Source organism: Eschrichtius robustus, chromosome X (genome assembly GCF_028021215.1).
Source record: "Eschrichtius robustus isolate mEscRob2 chromosome X, mEscRob2.pri, whole genome shotgun sequence".
Lineage (NCBI taxonomy): Eukaryota > Metazoa > Chordata > Mammalia > Artiodactyla > Eschrichtiidae > Eschrichtius > Eschrichtius robustus.
The window spans coordinates 122,651,617-122,676,769 of record NC_090845.1 but is presented as its reverse complement, the minus strand read 5'-3'; the positions used below and the strand labels follow the sequence as shown (position 1 = coordinate 122,676,769).

Genomic DNA, 25,153 nt, shown 5'->3' with positions numbered 1-25,153 from the left:
GGTAAATCTATGGACTGAGGGAACATGTCCTCATTGTAGGGCATGTCTAGGTGTTGTGGTCTATACATTGCAGTCTGTACATCGTGGGATGTATCTTGGAGCCGTAGGGTGAGACTATGTGTCATGGGTTGATTCTGGAGATTCTATAGTAAGGTGTTGTGTCACAGGGCCAGTCTTTGCATTGTAGGGTATGTCTGTGCTTCATGGGGAATCTATGTGGGTTTTTTAAAGGCAGGGCGTCCCCTCAGGTGGGGTTGTGTCTTTACATAGTATGGCATTTCTGGAAGTTGTGGTCCATGCTGCGCACTGTATGACATAGGCTGATTCTGGATGGGGTGCTGGGTATATTCTGCTGTTTTAAAGAGAATGTGTACTATTAGGGACGAGTCTGCGTGTGAGGGAGCTTATGCTTGTGCTGTGGGATTACCCTGTGTGCCGTAGGCATAGCTGCTTTATGATGTAATCTTGCGTGGTGGGGTATGCCAGTGCATGATTGAACATGTCTTGAGTTCGGGATCTTTCTGCTGGGTGAGGATTTGTTTTGCGGGGTGAGTTTGTGTGGTAGCGCATGTCTATGCGTCACAGGGTCTCTCAGTGGTGTGGGGCAAGTCTGTGTATTATGAGGCTTGTCTGTAGTATTGTTGGTCATGTGTTGATTTGTGGGATGAGGGGAGGTTGTGATGAGATTCTGTGTGTGTAGGTGAGTCTGAGTGTTTTGGAGCATGTCAGTGCAGTGTGGGGAGAACCTGACACGGAGTGACTTTGTAAGTTGTGATTTTGTTCTAGGTGCTTCCTGGTGAATTTGCTTTGTGGAGAAAGTCTGAGCCTGCTGTGGCCATTCTGGGGCTGTGGGAAGTGTCGGTGCATTTTCAAGGTGTTTGTACATTGTAGGGTTCTTTTCACTGGAGGCTTTGCCAAGGTGTTGCAGGGGCGAGTAAGCGCACTATAGATTGTGTCTAGGTCATGGGTCAAGGGTGCCTTGTGAGGCAGGGCTGGGTTGTAAAGCACGTCTGTCAAGGAGAGTAACTGTGCAATGTGGAGCATGTCTTCATCCTGTGGGGCAAGTCTGTGTGTCCTAGGGCAATTTTAGGGGTTGGGGACACATGTGTTCTTTGTGGGGTATTTGCCTTGCGGAGTGATTGTGTGTGTGTTGGGGTGAATCTGTGCCTCAGAACACAGTTTTGTGTTTGCGGGAGAAACCTTTGTGTCATAGGGTGCACCTGTCCATAGTAAGTTAGCTGTATCTAGGGATTGTGGAGCTAGTTTGTGCGTTGGAAGACGTCTGAGTGTTGTGTGGCAAGACTGGGAATTTGTGGTTGAATATTTTAAGTCTATTCTTACCATAGTGGGGTGAGTTTATGATGTAGAGTGAGGCTGTGCAATATAGGGGGAGTTTGGCTTTGTGGAGCTTACCTGTGGGTTATAGGGCACGTCTTGGTGGGAGGGGGTAAGTCTGGACATTGTGGGGCAATTCTGTCCGCTATAAGTTCATTGTAGGTATTGTGAGGCATTTGGGGAGTACTGTGGTGCAAGACATTTTGAGGCAAATCTAAGCATTAGAGTGATGTTGGATGCCTCACGGAGCAAAACTTGGCTTTCCTGGAGAATTTTTGCATTGTGAGAGAAACCTGTGTATTGTGGTGGGAGTCTTACGTCATGGCGCAGGTGTGACATCATAAGTTGGTCTAGGTAAATGATGGGTGAGTGTTTCTTGGTGTTGTGGTGCACGTTCCGTGTGTTTGGGGGCATAGCTGGCAGTTGTGGTGCATGATGGGTTAATTATTTGCTTTGTAGACGAGTCTCTGCGTTGTGGGCTGACACCGTGTGTAGGGAGGAAAGTCCGTGCATTATAGGATGAATTTGGAATTTGTGTAAAATTGTGTATGTATTGTCGGGCAAGTCAGTTTTCTGTCACATGCTTTAGAGCTCCTGGACAAGAGTATGCTGGCGCAGAAGGAGGCGAATCTATGCATCCGGACATGACCTGATGTCGTGAAGGAGTCCAATCGTTATGAAGCGTGTGTTCTGAGAAATGTTTGTAAGCTGTTCTGCAATACTGTGTGTTTCTGGGGAGTCTACATCTTTGCTGCCCACTTTGGAATGAGTGTGTATTTTGTGCAATTTGAGGTGCTGTGAGGTGAGTCTGGACAATGGAGGGAGAGCTCCATCGTGTGATTGGGTTCTGCGCACTGCTTGGGAGTGCCTAAGTTGTGCTTGTTGTCTTATACTCTACCGTGTGTCTGGGCACTGTGGGACAGATGTGAGTCATGAATTGATTCTAAGTGAGAGTAAATCTATGTGTCATGCTGTGTTTGATGCAGGGTGGGTTTGTATATATATTGGGGGCTGAGTGTGAGTGTTTGGTGCAAGTCTGGGAATTGTGTGGTAAGCGTGTGGTGGGATGAATCTGTTCTCTGGGATAGATCTGTGAGTTGTTGGTTGTGGTTGTGCCTTAGGATGCAATTCTGTACATTGTGGGGTGACTCAAAAACTTGTGAGCTGAATTTGAGTGCTGTTGTTCCTTTCTATCCATTGCAGGGCAACTGTGGGCTTGGTGAGGGTGTTTCTAGGGGGCATGTTTCCATATTTTAATGTGATTTGGCAGCTACTTTCAGAGTCTGTGTGTTGCACTCTGAGTTTGAGACTCCATGGGTCAAATCTGTGTTTTGGTGTAAGTCTGGCATTTGTGGAGTTAGTGTGGCGTGGGGCAAAAGTGTGTGCTGAGCTCATCTGTACCTTGAACAGTGAGCCGATGTGCTGGGATGTAATTCTGTGTGCTGTGAGAGGAATCTGTATCTGGGATGGGTCTCTACATCTACATTGTAGAGTGTTTCTACGTGTTGTAATGCATGTGTGTACACTGCTTGGGCAGATCTTTGCACCATGGATTAAGCGTGTTAATTGTGGGATGGTTCTACAGATTGTAGGATGGATGGTGTCTTGTCATGCTATTCCACACCTTGCTGGGAGAGGAGGTTGAACGTTGTCGTTGACCACAAGTGTTGGGGATCCGTCATTGCACTGAGGGCCATGTGTGTGTAAAAGTGTGTATGTTTTGTATCAACTGTGAGTACTGTGTGACACATCTGTGTGTCTTGAGTTGACCTTATAGAATGCCTGGGGTGGTTTTGTGTTCTTTGGTGCAGGTCTGTGAGTGGTGGGCAGAGTCTTGGCATTGTCTTTACAGAACGTCTGGATGACTGTGTGGCGAGGGGGAGGGACGCATGCTGGGGCATGTTTCTCCATTGTAGGAAGAGTCTTATGGCATGAGATGTGTCTCCCCATTGTGACTTCACACTGCATTGTGGGGCATCTCAGTGCTTTCTGTTATGATTCTGTGCTTTCTGAGAAGAGTCCAGAGTTTGCATTTGTGTCCGCACGTTGGGTTCTTGCAATTCTGTACGCTGTGCGCTGAGCTTGCAGTTGTGGGGTGAGCCTGTGTAATGGGGTTGTGGACGGGCATTGCAGGGTGTGTCTTTGTGCTGCAGGATGGGTCTAGGTACTTCATTGCTCCTGTTTTCCCTGTAAGCCAGGTGTCTGCCCAGCAAGGTGACGGGGTATTGGGAGGCACATCTCTGTTGTAGGGCATGTGTGTGCGCTGTTGTGCAGCTATGTGCTTTTAAGGCAGGTCTGTGTGCTGTGCATTTCTGTCTGTGCATCAGTGATATGGGGTTTCTGAGTATTGCGGAGCGAATTTGGGCATCATGGGGTGATTCTGGATGTTGTGGCTCATGCCTGTGTACTGCAGGATACGCCTTTGTGTTTGGGGACAAGTCTAGGGATTGTGGTGTTAGATCAGACGGAGGGGGATGAGCGTGTGCTTGGTGCGATAAGTCTGTGCACTGCAGGGGATTAAGTCCGTTATGAGGCATGCTTGCGTTGCATACAAGGTGTTCTGCCACCCGTCTGGATTGTGGAGCGGCTCTATGCATTGCACAGTGTGCTTGGGCAAGCTCGTGAGGTGGAGGCATATCTGCACATTATAGGGCCTCTTCTGTGCTGGAGAAATGCTTTGTAGCGAGCCTGGTGTTGTGGGTCTAGTGTTTTCATTGTGGAGTGATTGCATCTACTGTGGAGCAAATCAGCTCTGTACTGTGAGTGCGGGCATTGTGATTCCAACCCGTGAACGGTAGGAGGGTCTGTAGGTTGCCTGGCACGCCCCGTGTTATGAGGCAGGTCTAGGCATTGAGGGGGTTACCTGTGCTCTGTTGGGGTTAACGCTTGGCGTTGTGAGGCATGACCGTGCTGTGTGACGAGTGTGTGCACGGCGCGGTAGACAGGGCTGTGTGGAGCGTATCTTGGCATTGCGTTAGCACTCTGTGCATCATGGGGCGAGCCTGTGGGTTGGGGGCTGTGTCTGTACTTTGAGAGGCACGTTGTGAGGCATGGCTGTGGGTTGTGGGGCGGCCTGTGAGCAGTGAGTTGCCTCCAGATGTTCTGATGTGGGTGCGGGTAACTCAGGCAGACATTTGCGTTATGAGCCGTGTCTGCTGATTGTGGCATGAGTCTGTGGTTACAGGTTGTGTTTGAGCGCTCTGGGTCCTGCGTATCTATCCGGGGACTCTGTGGACACAGCTGAAGGTGTATGGGGCCCTTGCTTTGTGATGTAATTCTGTTCCCTTGGGGGGCTGGGGCTTGTGAGGATGCCGTGCATTGTGGAGTACACCCAGGAACTGCGAGGCTAGACCGTGCGCAGTGGGGCAAGATGGTGTGCCGCGGTGCCATTCTCTACTTTGTGGCAGGAGTGTGCACTGTGAAGCCGAGTCTGTGCACTGCAAGGCACGCCGAGGTAGTACGTGTCAGGTCTGTGTGTCGGAGAAGGCACGTGTTGCGGATCATTTCTAGGGATTTTAAAGTGAGTTCTTGGTGTGGTGAGGCCAATGTGCTCTGTGGTGAGTGTGTGTATTGTAGAGCATGTGTATATATATATGATAAGGTGCATTTAGCTGAATGGGATGAGTGTTTGCATGGATGAGTTTGTGTATCATGGGTGTGTTTGTGTATTGCAACGTGTGTTGTGTAATGCGTCTAGATGTTATGCCGAGACTGTGTGGTAGATGCTTCCACACCTGGGTGTTGCGGGCTAAGTGCAATCAACACGGGAAGTGTAAGGAAAGGGTGGTGGGAGTGAGCTGTGATGTGATTCTGTGCTGCATGGGGGTGTACTTTACGTGTTGTGGGTTATTTGAATTATTTGAGATTGAGGTGTACCATCATGATCTAGTTCCATGTGTAGAAACAGCAACGATAACAACGACAAGATCAGCTAACGCTGATAACACTAATTCTCTGCCAGGCGCTCTTCTAAACACGTTACAAGCATTCACTCATTTATTCCTCTTGACAGCCCTCATAAGTAGGAACCATTATTATTCCCAATTTATACCTGAGAAAAATAAGGCACAGAGAGGTTAAGAAACCTTTCCAAGGTCACACAGTAAATGATACATGTGGGCTTGGAACCCCAGCAGTCTGAATCCTCAGTGTCAGCTTTTAACCACAATCTACACTGCCCCTTTGTTTGGGGGTGTGCATGTCTCTGGGCCCTGTGCAGTATGTCTAGGTGTTGTGGTATATCTTGGGATCTTGGTATCTTGCAGAGCACCTACAGATAGTAAAACTTATCCAAGTATTGTGAGGCTTATCCCTGAATTGCAGGATGGGTCTTGTGGAGAGGGCATTGTTTTATATCCGGTTGGGAAGCGGAGGTGCTAATGCTTACACTGTGTGGCAAGGCTTCCATTGTGGGCCGACTGTGTATGCTGTGTGCTGAGCCCCTGCTTTAAAGGAAAGATATGTGGTGATGTAACTTTGTGAGCTGTCGGAAAATTTTGTGTGTTTGAGGGAGTGTCGATTTGGAAAGGTGTGTTTACTTGTGAGTCTAGTCTCTGCACGATGGCGTGTCCCTACGCCTTGTGGAGTGAGTCTGCGTATTGTTGCCCAAGACTGTGCTATGTAGGGGAAGTCTGTAGATCGTGATGCAGTTCTGTGAATGGTGAGGGAACCACGTGTGCTGTGGGAAATATGTTTATGTTGCAGGGGTCTCCAGGTATTCTGAGACCAATTGCTGCATTGAGGGGGAGGGTCTGTGCATTTTAGGATGCCTCTGTGTAGGCTGTGTGCGTATTGGTGTGGAATATCTCCGTGCGTTTGGGGGCCTGGCTGTGCTCAGCTCATGGGAAGTGTCTTCGTGTTGCAGGGCATTTGGGGCAGGACGCTGTGCGTTACAGAGTGAGGGTGTGTGTTACGCAATGCTGAGCACTTCCGTAGTATGCACTCAAGGTGTCTTGGGAGATGTGATATGGATTACGGAGTGTTCTCTGTGTTCGTAAGGCGAGCTGGGTGAGTCTGTGTGTTGCAGGATGCGTGACGATGGTACAAGGCTTGGACATTGCGGAGCATGACTTTAGGAGCGTGTTTGTGAGATACAGCCACACATTATGGGACAAAAATCTGCGTGCAGTAGGTGTGTTTGTGTGATGTCGGGCACATTGCTGAGTTGGCGGGTGTGTGTGCTGTGGGTCTGGATGCTGTGGGGTGAGTCTGTATTATGCAGCAAGCCCGTGCATTGTAGAGCACGCTTCTGAACTGTGAAGCAGCTGTGTGAGTGGTGAGCGGCATCTGGCTTAGGGTCCTGTCTGTGCTTTGTAGGGCGCGTGGCTATTGTGGTGGGGTGTCTGTGTGCTGTAGAGTGTTTCTAAATGTTCTGGGGCTAGTCTAGGTATCATGTGGTGAATCTGTGTGTTTTCAGATGATTCTAGGTATTTGGGGTCGGCCCTTTTCACACTAGCAACAATGCTGGGGGTGATAGTACCACAAATTAAATTAACAATTGTAATAGTTCCTATGTGCCAGGCACTGTACTAAGCGCTTAGCCTATCCTAATTCACTGAATACTCACAACAACCCCTTTCAGTAGGTACTACTGTTACCTTTGTTTTACAGATGAGCAAACTAAAGAACAGAGAAATATACTTACCCAAGGTGACACAATTAGAAAGGGGTGGAGCTTGGATTCGAACCCAGGTAGCCCGGGTCCAGAGGCCTTGCTCTTAACCATTACACAAGCTGTGTCTGTTGTAGGCCAGGGTTGTAGCTCAATAGGATGGTAAAGCACGTCTGTAAACTATGATGGAAATCTCGGCGTTGCATGGGTAATAGTGTGTGTTGCCTGTCTACACATTGGGGAATGCTCATGTGCTTTATAGGTTTTCCATCTTAGAGTAAGTCTGTGTTGTGATGCAATTCTGTGCATTGTGGAAGAAATCTATGTGTTCACGGGCATTCCTGTGAATTCTAAGTTTTGTGGGTGTGATTATGTGCTGGGGCAAATCTATGCCCTGAAGGGCTTGACTGTGTATTTGGGCTGAGTGAGTCTCAGGGTTCAGTGGCGTTTGTGTGTGTCATGGAGTAAGTCTGTGTATTGATGGGAGAATCTGTGCATTTGGGTGGAGTTCTGTATATGCTTGGGCAGATCTTGGTGTGAAAGCAGTCTGCGTGTGCTGTAGGGAGACTCTCTGTGCTGTGGGGGGTTTAGCCTATGTTTCGTGGGGTGAGTCTGCGTGATCTGGGTCGTGACTGGGTACTGCAGGCCAAGTGTGTGTCCTTTGGGGCTGGTCTGTGTCCTGTGCTGCTTGTCTGCGTGTCGTGGAGCAAGTCTGTCTGTCGGGGTAGAGCCCGTGTCTCTCTCTGTGTGGGTTGTCAAGCTATGTCGTGAACTGTGTTCTGGGGCAGGAGGGAGGCTGTCATGGGGGGCGAGGTCGTGTGCCCTATGGAGGGTCTGCGTGCTCTAGGGAGTGTCTTTGTGCCACGGGATAAGTCCCCTCCCTTGGCGGGAGTCTGTGTGCTCCGGTGAGGGTCATGTGATGTGAGCAGTGTGTGCCCTGGGGAGAATCTCAGCTGTGGGTTTAGTCGGCGGGGCGCTGGGGAAATCTGTGAGCTGTGGGGACAATCTTTGTTCCTTGGGGCGTCTCTGTGCCATGGGCAGAGTCCCTGTTCTGTGGTGAGAGTTTGTGTGTTTGGGGAGTATTGGTGGGTGGTAGGGCGTGTCTGTGGCCTGTGCAGTGAGTCTTTGCACCTTGAAAATATGCGTGCTTTTGGAAGCATCTGTGTTCTGTGGGGGGAGTCTGTGTGCTCTAGAGAGACTATGTACCCGAGAAAGGCTCTGTGTTACTAGAGACGATTGGCTGTGTGTCATGGGTAGAGTCTTTATGGTAGGGCCAGTCTGCATCACGTGGGGCAGGTCTGAATCCCTCAGGTGAGACTTTTTGCCTTAGGGAGGATATGTGTGTCTGTGGATGAGTCTGGGTGATATAGGGAACTTCTGTGTGCTATGGGGCAAGTTTTTGGCCGCGGTACTTATCCATTTGCAATGGGAAGAGTTTGTGTGTTTGTGTTATTTGGCCATGGGACATAAGAGGGTGAGTTTGTACATTGCAGCACAAGTCTGTTTCAGGGCAAGTCTCCTTTAATATCTACAAATAATAATAGCCAACATTTATACAGTGGTTATCATCACCAGACACTGTTCTAAAGGTGCTATTAATATCCCCATTTTACATCTGAGGAAACTGAGGCACAGAGAGATTAAGTAACTGTGCTGTGCTCATGCAGCTAGCAAGTGGTGGAGCTTTGAAACCAGGCAGTCTGTTACGTGTGCCCACACTGTTATGGATCCCCTTGGGGCCCTGAGTGGCCTCAAAGATTGGGAAGACTTCGTGATCACAGGCGGACATATTGAGAGCAGGTAATTTGGGAGGAAGAAAAAGGGAGTGGCTCAAAGCCTTCCGAGGATTAAAAAAAAAAATGCAATGCTCTATAGACAAGAATGGTGGCATTTTAGCCCAGAAAAACTGACATCATGACTGCAGAATAACTCCTTCACAGACTGGAGCCCTCAAGACCCCTCCCTTGCCTCTGCAGCCGCATTCTGCCACTGCGGAGGAGCGAATGCGCATGCCCGGGCGAGCTGCCATTGCCATGGAAACCAACCTCCAGTCACAAACAAATCACAGCCTAATGCGGCAAGTCAAGAAATGACTGGGGCTGTGGCAGTGAGCCAAAGGAGCCCCTCGCTGTAAGGGCAGGCAACGCATCCTCCCACCCACGCCCCTTTTTTTTCTTCCAGAATCAGTAAAGGCTAGAGGCCAGAGTCAGAAGTCAATAGAAAAAGAAGGCTGTGTTGGGAGTGGGGGTGGGGAGGGTCAACAAGGGGTAGCAGGTGATTTTAACAGTCAAATATTTCTGTGAGCAACATTTAACCCATCTCCCACTAAAAGACTTCATGGTTTATGCTTGAGCCTTCCACCTGCGGTGAAAAGAAGTGAATCCCTGGGGTATGTCCCTATCTAGAAGAGATGGTGGATGGTAGCAGTGGTGGCATGGATTGGGGGACCCATCCCACCTCCTTTAAATCCCTAGATCAGACTACGGCCAGCAACAGGCTGGCAAACATTATTTTTGCTCCTTATGCATTTCTTACATTTTACTCTTATACCATTCTAGAAAATTCCAGGAACTGAGTCCAGACAGCTTTAATTCTCCGAGTACCTAGGGAGTAGAAAAAGAGGTTGAAGGAGGAACTTTCAATAGTGTTAGGAATAACACTAACCCCGGGAGTATTATTTGAACACACAATTAGGCTGTCAGCTGTGTGCAAGAGGAATAGCACATCTGGAACAGTGGTTTTACACGTCAGGATTCCTCAATTTTCATTTGTAGAAAGCATCTGATAAAAATTAAATTTTTTAATGTTTAAAATTTTTAAATCCTGTTTGAAAACCACTGCCCTAAACTGCTTGTGTCTAGAATTCGTGAAAGGCATCAGCAAGAACATGATGCTATAGAATGCTGCCAGAAGCTGCAAGAAGGTAGGCGCACTACTGTGGGATGTAACCTTCTCGGGTAGAGAGAAAATGGCTGACCTGTGGGAAGCTACACCCTATCTAGTGGGAGGACAGTTCTTGCCATTTCAAATCAGTGGAAGGAGGTTGGATTATTCAATAAATGATGCTGAAACAATTGGTGACCTATTTGGAAAAAACACAAAATTAGATCCCACTTCATACCATATGCCAAAATGAATTTTAGATGAATTTGAGTTAATTGTAAAAAACGAAGCAATGAAATGACTAGGAAAAAAATGCACATGAAGGTACTCCTCAAAAGAAAGAAAGAAATCACAAAATCAAAAATTTATAGTTGTGGATATCTAAAAATGTAAAGCTGCAATTTGTTTAAGAAAACCCACCATAAATGATAAAAAATGAATAGGCAAAAAAACAACTGAAAAATAATGCTTTACCACGTATGATAAATTAGGCGATATGTATGGGGTGATGGGGAGAAACCTTAAACTGGTTCATACCATTTGATCCAGGAATTCCACGTCTACGAATTTACCCTAGGAGAAAAGAACCAGAAAAGCACACAGAGATTTATATGGAAAGATATTCCTTAAATTATAACAGCAAAAATTACACATGGAAGCATTCAATAATTGGACATTTAGTGGGACACCTATATGATTGAAAACTAAGCATCTATAAAACATCACATTCTTGTGGACTATTTTAAAATATGGGGACTTGCTCCCAATATTTTGTCCAGTGATTAAAGCAGGTTGAAAACGATATGTACATATGATCTTCATTTTGTATATAAATATATATTTTTATGCATAGTTTGCATGTATTCAGAGAAGAGGGACTGACTAATTATATTAATAGTAATTATCTCTGGGTTATAGGATTATGGGTAATTTTTATAGTCATCTTTAGATTTTCCCCAATTTCCTACAATAAATGTGTGAATTTTTATAATAAAGGGGAAAGGTGGCATTTTAACAAGATATTTTAATAAGTGCTATAAAAGTGGTGAGAGTACAGAAAAGAAGGTCTAGGAAAAGAGACAATAAAAAAGAGTACATGTGCCAATGTATATCAACGGAGGATCAAACCAAACAAACTCAGTATGCACTATGTAAAGATTACAGTATTATTTGTATGTTAATAGGTACAGAATTTCTTATACAAGATGGACTCCTGGAAAATTTCCTTCACTACACCAGAAGATGGTCACATGTCCCTGGATGCGTCAGTCATTCTCTTTGCCGCAGCGCTCTGTTCAACGCCCCCCTCCCTCCTGTGCCTGCATCACGCTCCCCCCCTTTCCTCCTGCAAAACATGCCACCAGCAGACATTTTCAGCTTGGAAAAATGGCCCATTTGGTCAACTTTCTTTAAAGCTATTTCATTCTTATTTTTCCTCCCTGATTGCTATTTTGGCATCTAACTCAAAAAATCTACTCATCTATCTTTTTTCTCCTTTTCTTCCTGTTGAAGTCAAAGCAATCTGAATTTCAAAGAAATTAAAAAAAAAAAAAACGCACTTCAGCTTTTTTTTTCTTGCAGAAACATATCTACAAAAGCAATTTCCAGGTAAAAGGACACAAAAAAGCTTAAACATTTTCAGGCACAATTCAGAAACAAATATAAAAGCTTTGTTGATAGGAATCTGCTATCTTTCCACATCCCTTTCCAAGGAAGGAAGCACTGATAATATTCTGTCTTTACTGTAAAAATTGATGTCCACAAATACAAATGAATTATTTTCAAAATGAAGGCACAGTCACGTAGTTATTATTTCTCTTTCATGATTTTTCATCCTAAAACCAAATTTAAATCTTTCCCATTAATTGCTCTCACGTGAAGCAATTAATCTGAACATTACAGGCTGCCCTCCTCATTTTCTCTCCTGTACAGACATCCAGTCACATGATTTTCTTAATTAAGAAAAAAATGAGGCATGGTATTCTTTTCCCCATTGCAAAACAACATTTTTCTCATGCTCTCTCCATACTGTGAAAGGAAATCAGATCTGAGAACATCGTGAATCGTCACCATTTCATCACATCTAATGCAAACATCGTAAAGCTGAGATACCATTCCAAACACAATTTCTCTCATTTCAGTAACATCTTCATCAGGTCCCCTTTGGGGAACTATCTTAACCAGAATCACAAGAGGGAAGTTTCTATATTTCCTTCTAGGAACTCATTCACCGTTTAAGAAACGAGCTTTAAACTAGAAAAGTGACCGTGGAAGATTTAGAATTGAATTAAGCCATTTTCTCAATGCCGCTGATTACAATCACAAATTCCTACACAGCTCTGTATTATTCTGTTCCATCAAAACACGTCGCTTGCTTTAAAAAGCATATTTCGGATATCTATGTTACAAAAGATTTCTCAGCTACTTACCCGCTGCCGGCGCTCTGCCTCTCCACCAGCTCTGAGGCTGTCGCACTGAAGGGGTGGGGGCCAGAGCCGCAGCAGCCACTTGAAAATGAGCTGTGCTCTGAAGAAGGGATTAGCTTTAGGGAAAGAAAAAATGCCTTGGGATTATGCTCAAAATTCCTCCCAAAATATAAAATCATATTAAACATTACATGCTAAAAAGTACATGCTCAACAAAGGACAGAATTTAACAGCAAAACCTCTGATCTAAAACACACTTAAAATGCCTTGATTTCCAGTGGAACCCCTACAAAGCCATGGGCTTTTGGCTCTCCCGTCTCCTAGCAACAGCCTCATTAATATTTTTCTCTGCAGTGGTCCTACTAGGCATCAGAGAACATTCACAAGGTCTAGTCTCTGGTAGGGAGCATTACCATTTTGTTGTTCAAGATGCGTTTTCCCCAGGTAAGTAATAAAGGCGAGTCAGGCATTCAGTAACAAGTTCTCCCAGGGAAGATTTCAGATTCAAAGGACATTCCATTCACATGACAGAGATTGTTCTTGTCCTTCCCTTGGTGCAACGCTGTCACTAGACCCCTGACCTAAAGATGGGCCTCAGCAAAAGATGCCTAACCCCTTCTGCAATCGCCAAATTACAAACAGCACCACAACTAGAAATCCAGGCCCTAAACCAGTATTGTTCTCCACTGTGCTCAGAGAAAAAAATTAATGCACAGAATTCATTTGTATCTTTAGCCCTGTCATCATGATCCCCACCCATCAGCGTGCTTACTGGAGGTACATGTCATAAAAATAGTGGATGAAATATAACCAGATCAAAAACAACCCATTTACTTATTATTATTAACAAGGAAAACATTAACTACATGTTGAGAAAATGAGAGCAGGTTACTATACAGTATATATAATATGATCACTTTGTTATGTGGATAGGAATAAATATACATAAAGAAATCTGAAAGGATATATACCAAAATGTTGAGTAATTACGTCTGGATTTCTATGGATGGTAGAATTTGAGGGGTGTTTAGGTCATTTTTCTTTTTGATTATCTATTTAATAACTTTTCTACAATTAACATTGTAGTTGTTGGGTTATTAAAAGAGAGCCATGCACAACAATGTGAACGTACTTAATGCCACTGAACTGTACACTTAGGATAGTTAAAATGATGCATGTTATGTTATGTATATTTTACTACAATAAAAAAGAGAGGGAGAACCATTCATTCATCCCTCAAACATGTATTGAGTCTCACCACTTTCAAAACCCTGGGCTGGGGGTAGCGATTATAAAAATGAATAAACACAGTCCATTCCCCTTCTAAAAGCTCATAATCTAACAAACAACTACCCCCAAAACTTTTATATGGGTTTTTATTATACATGACATGTAGAATTGCTGCATTTAGAAATAGAAGCATTTTGTTTATCTTTTTAAAAATTTCATCCATTTTGGGTAACATTTATAATTAGGGATGTTACACTGTCTTCCTAAAAATATTAGGACACCCAGTGAGTGGAAGAAGTAAATAAATACACATTAAATATTTAAAAATATAAATATATATGTGCATTTACATATTTATAGAATTATTATATTAATATTTTTTAAAGGACGGGCAGGGAAACTGTTCTAGATTAAAGAAGATTAAAGAAATATGACCCCAAAAGAGAGATATGACAACCAAATGCAATGTGTGATCTTTGATTGGATCCTGGATAGAAAATAAAACAGCTATCAGAGACATTTTGGGAACAATTGGGACATTTGAATATAGGTTAGGTATTAGATAATATTAGATCAATATAGTAGTTTGGTATGATAATGTGGTATGATGGACTTGCTCTCATGAGACACGTGTTGAAGTACTGAGAGGTGAAGTTCCATAATGTCTAAAATTACTCTGAAATGCTTTAGCAAAAAATCGTAGAGAGGATACATAAAGCAAATGTAGCAATATGTTAATAATTGGTAAATCTAGGTTAAGTACATGCAGGTGTTTGTTGTTTTTTGCTCTAAAATCCAGAAAGTAAAGAATAAAATACTTTAACAAAAATAATGATTGCACGATAATTATATTTAAAGTTAAAATGTATATACATTTTAGAATTAATGAGAATTAAGTTTGTAGTCCCTCCATGCCAACCAATTGAATGATGAATACTTGTCACACGCCATCTAGTGGTAAGATCCTGATTTACCAAGACTGAAGGATTTCTAAAGCAGCGGTCCCCAACCTTTTTTGGCACCAGGAACCAGTTTCGTGGAAGACAAATTTTCCACGGACCGGGGCGGGGCGGGGGGGATGATGGTTTCGGGATGATTCAAGCGCATTACATTTATTGTGCACTTTATTTCTATTATTATTACATTGTAATATATAATGAAATAATTCTACAACTCACCATAATGCAGAATCAGTGGGAGCCCTGAGCTTGTTTTCACTCGCCACTCACTGATAGGGTTTTGATATGAGTCTGCAAGCAGTTGATTTATTATGGTCTCTGTGCTGTCAAGCCTCTCTGCTGATGATAATCTGTATCTGCAGCCGCTCCCCAGCGCTAGCATCACCGCCTCAGCCCCACCTCAGATCATCAGGCATTAGATTCTCATAAGGAGTGCACAGCCTAGATCCCTCACATGCGCAGTTCACAGTAGGGTTCGCGCTCCTATGAGAATCTAACGCCGCCAATGATCTGACAGGAGGTGGAGCTCAGGTGGTAATGAGAGTGATGGGAGCAGCTGAAAATACAGATGGAGCTTCGCTCGCTCGCCGCTCACCTCCTGCTGTGAGGACCTGTTCCTAACAGGCCACAGACTGGTACTGGTCCGTGGCCCGGGGGCTGGGGACCCCTGTTCTAAAGAACACAATTTGAAAATTGACCCATTAAATATGACTACAATTTTATTGTAATAAATAAATACAAGTATTTTTATTACTGTGTATCAATATAGTTAAAAGTCTCCATGAATTTTCAGAATTTGCTCTTGGTTATAGGGGAACGCCTCTGCTCAGGTGCCCTAACAACCTGGCACCTCTCCACACAGGTCCCACAGGCAAGACTCAATCAACTGCGAGCTGACCTAAGTCTGGGTGAATGCCCTGTGATCCTCCCTGGAACGTGGCAAGGCAAGCAGCCTTGTGAGGACTGTTTCTCACCTCCTCCCCGTCTTGTGGAAGGCTGCCAGTTTCTCATCCACCTCCCTCATTCTAGGGAGGCGTGCGGCTTTCCGTCTTGCTTCCTCCCTTAGGGTACAACTTCAGGCTATAAAACAAACCAGATGTAATATGGAAACAGCTCCCCCATGATGGAGAGACTCACTGCTCATGTCATCTGTCATCTTGTCCCTCTGGTTCATTGCCTTCTTGTGGGACTAGGGGTGTGGGTAGCTGACACCATGCTGATCTGATCTCGCTTTTGCCGTCCTTGTATGTAATAAACTGCGTGCATCCATTTGGCTCATTGACTTCTTACCTAATGAATATATGGCAGACTAGCAAGCCAAACTTAGCAGCTCTTGTGACTTAGAGACTACCTCAGTGCTCGGCAAAATGTATCTACAAATGTGTGTGTGTGTGTGTGTGTGTGTGTGTGTACATAAAGAGAGAGAGTGTACATACTTCATACATTCTGTGAAACACTGGAAGCTTTGTTTTTGAAATTGGAAACAAGATGAGAGATATCTGCTTTCACAACTTATATTCAACGTTCAGCCGGGGCAGGGATGGGGTGGAGGGTGGCTCCCAGTGTAGTAAAATTACACAAAGATGTAAAAGGAATGAAGAGTAGATATGAAAAGATTAACATAGGCACCCAAGTAATCACTTAGTCATAAATAAAAGAAAAATCATGGAGAGAAAACTATATGCCTTCGCTGTGAATCCAACGCATTGCTTCAGGCCAAATAAGTAGAGGTGCTCCTCAGCAACCACCCCCTCTTCTCTCCCCGGCGTCCCAGTGCAGTGGCTCTTGATTTGACCTGCCTGCTTGGGCACCTAATGGAAACTTCCAGTCCCACTCAGGAGCCAACATAAAGGGATTCCTAAGGAGCATCAAAAAGCACCTGCAATTACTGCAATGCATTCAATATATAAAAATTAGAATTAACTCCCCCACCAAAGTATTGGTCACCTTTGGTAGTTACTAGGGTAACAACGCCGCATTCTGAAAATTGATAAGTAAAGGAAAATATGCATTTACCTTAACTCTCCTGCACAGGCTGTATTTCAGCATAAGCAAGTAGCTAATGAGTGGAAGCACTTTTTTAAAAAAAGTTTCGAGCTGATACGTGCAGAAGAAATGAGAGAATTCGAAAAAAATCACCATTTTGCAACCTTCAACAAAACAGTAAATCTAGGCAACAATCTTCAATGGCTGCGAAAACCACTTAGTGGATGATTGATGAGGAATTTCTTTTTAAACAACAAAAATAATTTCCCAGGCCCAGCTTCCCCAATATCTTTTATAATGCTAGTACAATTTGTGATATCAACTCTGGTAAAGGATAGCAGGAAAAGTGAAAATTACCATTTTATGTTCTAGAGTGAGTGTTACCACTTCCAGATAATATATAAATATTTTCATTGGATAGTTCGGGGAAGAATATTTATACCAAAGGACCGACTCTATTTTAGGCCTGACCTAAATTATCCCTGGTTAAAATGCAACCCAATTTAGATAAAATATTGGAAATGAAATAAACTGTTTAGGAAGAATCCTTGAAGATACTAATCTAAGACTCTGTATTCTTTTTTTTTTTTATGGAGTATAGTTGATTTACAATGTTGTGTTACTTTCTGCTATACAGCGCAGTGACTCAGTTATACATATACATACATCCACTCTTTTTCAGACTCTTTTCCCACATAGGTCATTACAGAGTATCGAGTAGAGTCCCCTGTGCTCTACAGTAGGTAGGACTCTGGATTCTTAAGGCAGGTCATCAACAGTACTGTTTGCATGAGACCCTGTGTCCCCACCTGGGAAAAGGAGAACAGCGCTGCTGAGCCACGGCAGGTACTACACCTGACCTGCTCCTCATACAACTGAAATCTCAAAACTTTTCACCATTCTGGCTATCCTCCTCTGGAGATTCTCTAGCGTGTCTTTCAGAGAGTAGTGCTACAAACTCATTAAAATAGTCCAGATTTTAGCTGAAGAACACAGAGAAGACTAGTGTTGTTACTTCTTTTTTTTTTAATTAATTTATTTTAGATGCAACAACAGAGCCACGCTCACCGCTCCAACAGCAAGGTGAGATGCCCAGGACCTATTTCAGTGGGAAAAGAAGAAACAGTCTCTGGCAGAAGGATGGCAGAACTGGAAGCACACGACACTCAGACTGTATCCTGAGCTGCTGGTGCTTCCGTGCCTGATGCTGCTATGAAGAATAACTAATTTCTTTTAAATCAGGAGGTAAAAGAGAAAATGATGGTGTTTGCAACCTAATGCCCGAGAAATCTGAGAATATAATGCATTTAACTACTTTTACTTGCATAAAAAGAAAGCCAATTGAATGTTCCAGCCTGTTGCATCTATCGGAACACAGCCGCTAGCAGGGACTGTACCAGTGTCAGTACAGCATAAATAAAACCACAGAAGTTCACCTAAGAAGCTTGACTATTCTGCTGAGAACGTGAACGAAAGTGTAATTTCCATCTGAATTCAAAAGCTTTTGTTATAATGGGAAAAAAGGCCCAGAGTTTGAGCTTATCTTTAACACAACAAGAAGCACTAATGACTCAAAACTAGGGAGACAGCTAGAGAGCACAAATGAGCAAAAGGGGATAAGCACTGGCGATGAACATGAGACGGCTCTCTTTAGTCTGCCCTTCTCCAGGTTAAACATGGAAGTTGCATGACCTGCTCCTCATACAACTGAAATCTCAAAACTTTTCACCGTTCTGACTATCCTCCTCTGGAGACTCTCTAGCATGTCTTTCAGAGAGTACTGCTACAAACTCATTAAAATAGTCCAGATTTTAGCTGAAGAACACAGAGAAAACTAGTGTTGTTACTTCTGTTTTTTAAAATTAATTAATTAATTAATTTTATTCTTGTCTGCATCGGGTCTTAGTTGTGGCACGCAGGATCTTCATTGAGGCACGTGGGATCTTTCATTGTGGCGTGCGGGCTTCTCTCTAGCTGCGACGTGCAGGTTTTCTCTCTCTAGTTGTGGCGCACGGGCTCCAGAGTGCGTGGGCTCTGTAGTTTGCAGCACGCAAGCTCTCTAGTTGAGGCCCCTGAGCTCAGTAGTTGTGGCGCGTGGGCTTAGTTGCCCCACGGCATGTGGGATCTTAGTTCCCTGACCAGGGATCGAACCCATGTCCCCTGCATTGTAAGGCGGATTCTTTACCACTGGACCACCAGGGAAGTCCCTAGTGTTGTTACTTCTGCTGATCAAAAGTACTTGTGGACACTATATAGCCAAGCAGGGGGGAAGGGGAGAAAGCCAAGCACTGTGCTAGGTGCTTTGGTACAACAGCAAATAAGACAGACAAGGTCCACGCCTTAAAAAAACTTACAAGTTTAAGAGGGAAAACAGACCAATATGAGGGATCAAACAAATAATAAGAATGTAAGGGCTTCCCTGGTGGCGCAGTGGTTGAGAATCTGCCTGCCAATGCAGGGGACACGGGTTCGAGCCCTGGTCTGGGAAGATCCCACATGCCGCGGAGCAACTGGGCCCGTGAGCCACAATTACTGAGCCTGCGCGTCTGGAGCCTGTGCTCCGCAACAAGAGAGGCCACGATAGTGAGAGGCCCGCGCACCGCGATGAAGAGTGGCCCCCGCTTGCCGCAACTAGAGAAAGCCCTCACACAGAAACGAAGACCCAACACAAGCCATAAATAAATAAACAAATAAATAAAAATTAAAAAAAAATTTAAACTATTAAAGGATTTAAAACTGAAAAAAAAAAAGAATGTAAGAAAATGAGTGCTACAAAGAAATTAAAACAGAGTCATATGCTAGAGCATCTTGGGTAGTGAGGAAAGGCCACTCTGAGAGAGTGACATTTGAGGTAAGGTCTGACTGATGAGGAGTAAACCAATAAACTATAGGCAGAAGTGCTTCCTGGGCTGACAGAACAACTAATATAAATGTCCCAAGACTGAATGAGCCTGACATGTCCAGAGACAAAGAGATGGAAAAGGGTAGGAGGTGAGGCCAAAAAGGTTGACAAGGGTCAGATTGCACAGGGACCTATTGGAAATGGTAATATGTGATAGCTAATTGCAATGGAAAGCTTTTGCAGGGACTTAAGCAGGGAAATGACATGACATGATTTCTCCTTTTAAATTTTAATTTTGGCTACTGTGTTGAGAACAGACTGTATCTTGGCAAGTTTTGAAAGCAGGGAGGTTTGTGAAAAGTATCTTGTAGGAGTCCAGGCAAGAGATGTTGATGGCTCGATTCAGATGGAAACAGAGTAGATGATGGAAAGGTTTAAAATTCAGGACAAATTTTGGAAGTAGAGTCAACAGGATATTATTGCTGCTATAACAGAAAAATAAAATCCAGGTAAGGGGAAAAAGTAACTTGGATGACTGTTAGTTGTTGACATAAGTAACTGGGTGGATGGATGGTGGTGCCAGGTAATTGATGGAGAGATAAGAGGAGGACTAGATTCTGGAGTGAGGCTAAGCCTGTTTGTGGGAGGTTGTAGCCCAACTGAAAAGTGTAACGGAAAGGAACATGCATAAAGTTATGAAAGAGAATCAACCCTAAAGGGAACCCTTTCTTAGAAATAAGAGAAGCACTTTGAAAGACAGAATGGATAAGCTGTAGAGATCAGCTGAAAGATCATTGTAAGAATTTCCTCGTCAGTCACACAGGGGGGCCAGACCATGTCAACAGTTTCGTTAACTGCCTATGCATCAAAATCACCAGGAAAAATATTTTTAAATGCAGATATGCAGTACCTCCCTAATACAGAATTAGTAGCTCTCGGGGGTTGATACCTAAAAATCTGTATTTTTAAAGTTCCCTAAGGGATTAAGATGTATTGGCAGGTTTAGAGATCACTGGACTAGAAGATTCTCAACATACTATTACCTGAAATGAGCTGTTTAATATCTCACCAATACAGCATTAATTACTTTATCTCAAGCCTAATTGTTTACTAAGGATTTACTTCTAACTCCAGAGGGATTATGAAATGAAGGGATAGAATTTAAATGGCCCTCTAACCTATACTTCTCTCTACACCTCAGTCAACATCATTAATAAAGGAGCCATATCCTTGTGGGTGGGTAGGGGTAGCCAGCTGGGCTGGGTACATGGCATATTAAAGCCAAGGGAAGGACCAAGTCTCAGGGGTGCTAGATGTTCACTAGACCTTAGGGGAATTCAGAGAAACTGAGTGTGATGTTTAGTTAGCTTTATGTGTCGATTTGGCTAGGCTATAGTACACAGGTATCTAATCAAACACTACTCGAGGTGCTACTGGGCAGGTATTTTGTAGATGATATTAACATCTACAATCAGTTCATTTTAAGTAAAGGAGATTATCCTCAATAATGTGGGTGGGCTTCATTAGCTGAAAGGCCTTATAAGAAAAACTGAGGTTTTTCTGAAGAAGGAGGAAATCTGCCTGTAGACTGCAGTATCAGCTCCTGCCCAAGAGTTTCTAGCCTGCCAGCATGCCCTACAGATTGCAGACTTGCCTAGCCAGTCTCCACGACTGTGTAAGCCAATTCCTTGATAGACAGATTGAAGGATAGATAGACAGATAATAGCTAGCTAGATAGATAGATAGATAGATAGATAGATAGATAGATAGATAGGTAGGTAGATACAGATATCATAGGAGATATATATATTTGTGATATCTCATGTATACATATATATATATCAAAGATACATATATATATATGATATATGTGATATTTATATCTCCTACTGGTTCTGCTTCTCTGGTAGAATCCTGACTTATACATTGATTAAAGCTTCAGTGCCTTCGACAGATTGACTGTCCAAAACTAAGTCAAAAGAGAGCAAACATCAGGGTCTGTCCAGGTCCAAAGATAAACCAATATGGAAGGAGTGAGTCAGATGAAATTCTGAGAATTCAGGGCAGAGACAGAGTGGGGCAATCACAGAATGATGGGGGAAAGACAAGAATGGGGTCTTATAGGAATAAAGCAAAAACCTGCCATAATCAACTGCCTAGGGATATCAGGTGACTACTAGACAGGTTTTGCGATTATCCAAGTTGTCTCCATAAAGGAAACTCTGGGAGGCAGCCACTCCGGGGTTTAGGTCTCTGAATAGTATCCCAGAGGCTAGAGGTGTACTGAGTTATTGGTTTACTATGCATGTAGGTATTGTCATATATAACAGCAAGAGCTGAGATTCGTGGTGTCAGACACTACTGTGAACTTTACACTGATGATCTTATTTAACCATCACAATAACTCTGTGAAAGAGGTGCTATTTTTACCCCCATTTTACAGATGAGGAAACTGAGCTTCAGAGAGCAAGTAGTTTGCTCTAGATCAACAACTAGCAAGTGAGAGAACGGGATGGGGTCCAGGCATTTTGATCACCGAATCCCTCCTCTTTACATTCTACTGCCTCCTCTATTTGATTTGTGTGATTTTGTGTCATCCTGAATTGTCATTGATATCTTGTCTGCCTTCTGTTACTAAACTACAATCTCCCTGAGGGCAGAGATCTGGTCTCATTCACCCCTATGTCCACACTCCCAGCAGGAACCCTAAGCAGCCCTCTAGGCCCACCCCTTCATTCTCCTAGTCACCCCATTGGCTGCCTTGATTCTATGAAGTAATACCAATATGGTGATGTGCGTGACCTCATATTACTGGCTCCACTTCGGAATTCTCAAGGAAGCAGAGTATCTTAGTTCAAAGGATAGAGAAAAAACAGATAACTGGACTATAGTTAAACTTTTCCTTTTTTCCATATAACAAAAAGAGTAAAAATATGTAAGTAATTCCAAGTTCTTTTATCTTTCAACTTTGGACAAAATTCCAAAGTTCTTTTATCTTTTTATTTTTGTATTTTTAGCGGAATGTCACCTTCATTCGCACATGGCTTATTCCAGTGAGTAAAAGTTAACTGGACAACTGATAGGCTTAAAAAGTAACGTTAGCCACTGGGGAAGTAAAACTGTACCCAAGAGTAATTATTTTTCACTGTTAGAAGTTTTCAGGACAGTAAATATTCAAAAATATTTTGCAGCACCCATAAAATTCAATGGATCACCAGCCAGACCAAATGAAAACACTGGAGGTCATCAGGATAGTGGATATCCATCAAATACTCAGGTAAATGAATACACTATTCACATTCAGTGAGAGTATAGTTATTTCAAAAGAAAATATAGACTAGGTCTTCTTTCACATACTGTATGATTCTGTCTTTGCCTGTGTATTGGTTATCGGCACTGTCCATAAAATACAATAAATTAGATGAGCATTTGCTCATAAATTAAATACTATAATCTTCCATGTCTTTAAAACGAACATTCTCTTTAGGGATTGCTGCTTTCTTTGCTTTCACTTTTTTTGCTTGGCACACACAAAATCCTCCTTCCTAAATAGACCATATGAACATGGCTGTATGACTTTAATTGTAATTTGATGCACGTGTTTTGGTGGTAAAGACTATTAGTCCAGACACATATAATTTGCAAGTGTACAGCTTTCTTTAAAGTTACTTGTCTTTTACTGTGCTTTGGTTTTTATTGTTCGAATGCTAGTGGGAATTCTGTTTATCTCAAAAGGCAGGAATCAACACCTGAAAATCTATAGTCAGAAAGTGAATAGTTGTTGGAGACATGCGGTATGCAAAAATGATTCAATTTCTTACAAAGTGCATAATATTTATATAATATAATAATTTATAACATAGTATATATTTATATAAATATTATATATAAATATATAATATATAATGTAGTTTAATTTGTCTTAGTCCCTCCCTGGCACTGACTTTCTTATCTTCTGATGAGGTTTCCTAACCTGTACTACAACAAGGCAGACCAGAAACCAAATGGAATCTATTCTTTTTTTTTTTAATTAAAGCATAGTTGATTTACAATAGTGTTATGAGCTTCAAGTGTACAGTATAGTGATTCAGTTTTTTGAAGATTATATTCCATTATAGGTTATTACAAGATTAAAAATATGGAATGCTTCACAAATTTGCGTATCATCCTTGGGCAGGGGCCATGCTAATTTCTGTATCGAAATGGAATCTATTCTTCATGTTCCATATTAACGAGAGCAAACATTCGATGTGAACAGTTCCTCATAATTTTGCAAATACAGTAAATTATTCTGCTGGACGTGGAGTATACGACATTAATTTTATTAACATTTAGCATTTTAGCTATAGAAAAACCACATTTTAGGCTCCTTGTATAATTCCAAGTTATTTTCTTATCTCCCTAAACCTATCTCTACTCAGTCGCCTCCCTCTGATCTCCTTCTACAGCCTTATAACTGGGAGCCCTACCTCCAGGCCTTCCATACAATTCTTGGGACATCACAGGAACTTGAGGGCCCATAGCCATTTCCAGGAACATTGTGCTGCGTGATTGCAGAGGGCACCAATGTGGCCACCACTAGCTTACACAGCCCTTTTATTCAAATTAGACAAAGGCGCCCCCCTCAGGACAGATGGATTGGGAAATGATGCCCCTCTGGGTTAACAAATGGGTGAAGCACCCCCTCTTGTTGGACATATTAGAAACGTGAACCCTCTCCGGGCTTGCATAGCCCTGTGGGCTCATGGCACAGCGAACGGAACTGAGGCTGATTTTCAGGTCTTCCTGCCCAATCTCACCCACCAGGACCCTTTGTGCAGCACATAGATTATTCAGTCATACACAGCAGTCCTGTGAGTAACACTTCTGGGAGTTTTTCCTTCTGTCTTGGCTTTCTCTCCTGGAACCTATTAGACCACTTAATTCAGAGTTGTATGAGCTGGAAGGCCACCGTTGCGTCTTGCAGAGCTCTTGCCTACTGGAAGGTGTCCTCTTTCTTTCCCTTTTGCATATTTGCTAAATGCCTGCTATGAGCAATCCACTGCTCCTCACCCATCCTCATCCAGCACAAACACATGGGCTTATTCATCTTCCTAAAGCTCACGTATGAGTGTTTCATCACTTGTCTGTCCCAAGACTTTTGTCTTCCCCAAGCGCCAAGCACAGAACTTGAGCCCTGGCCAGGACATCAGAAGTCCTGGCTTATGGTCCTTATTCTAAGACTCACTTATTTCTTGTGAGCTTGGACAAAACCTAAGACCTCTTCTAAGACCTTTTCTACTCCTAAGCTGGGTCTCAGTGTAGGTTTAGCCATAGAGACAGAAAGTAGAATTGTTTACCTGTTAAGATTGAGAGGTAGTTCCCTGGAAAAATGCAATTTTCTCCTGTCAGCTTTTAATCATATGAAAAGATGCTTACTTCATGCATGATAAGAGATATACAAATTAAAAGTACACCAAAATATGGGTTTTCAACTATCATATTGAAAGAGGTCAAGATGTTTGATAGCATACTGTGTTGGCAAAGGAGCAAGTGAACAGAAAAGTTCATATATCATTTGTAGATGTATAAATAGGTTTAACTTTTATAGAGGTAAATTGTCAACATCTATCAAAAGAAAAGAATGCACATACAATTTTCGACCCAGCTATTCAACTTCTAGGACTTGATTCCTAAAAAATATACTATTCCATTTCCCTAGTCCATTGGCTCTCCCATTCTCCTAGAAGACTATCTCATATATTTTCCTGTCCCCTCAAATCCCTGACATTTTCCCACAGCCTCACACCCCGGTGATGGTCTTGTTCTTCTTTCACTGAGAAAATACAAATGGTCCAAAGAGAACTTCCACCAGCTCCCGCCACTACTCCTCCTTTATACC

The 25,153-nt window shown here is 43.0% G+C and overlaps 1 non-coding gene across 1 annotated transcript; it reads right to left on the bottom strand.

The window, feature by feature from the left end:
- Window positions 1-23,404: 23,404 nt before the first annotated feature.
- Window positions 23,405-23,507, bottom strand: LOC137757500 (U6 spliceosomal RNA). Its single transcript, XR_011072351.1, has one exon. It is a non-coding gene; the product is annotated as a U6 spliceosomal RNA (small nuclear RNA).
- Between the last annotated feature and the right edge of the window lie 1,646 nt (window positions 23,508-25,153).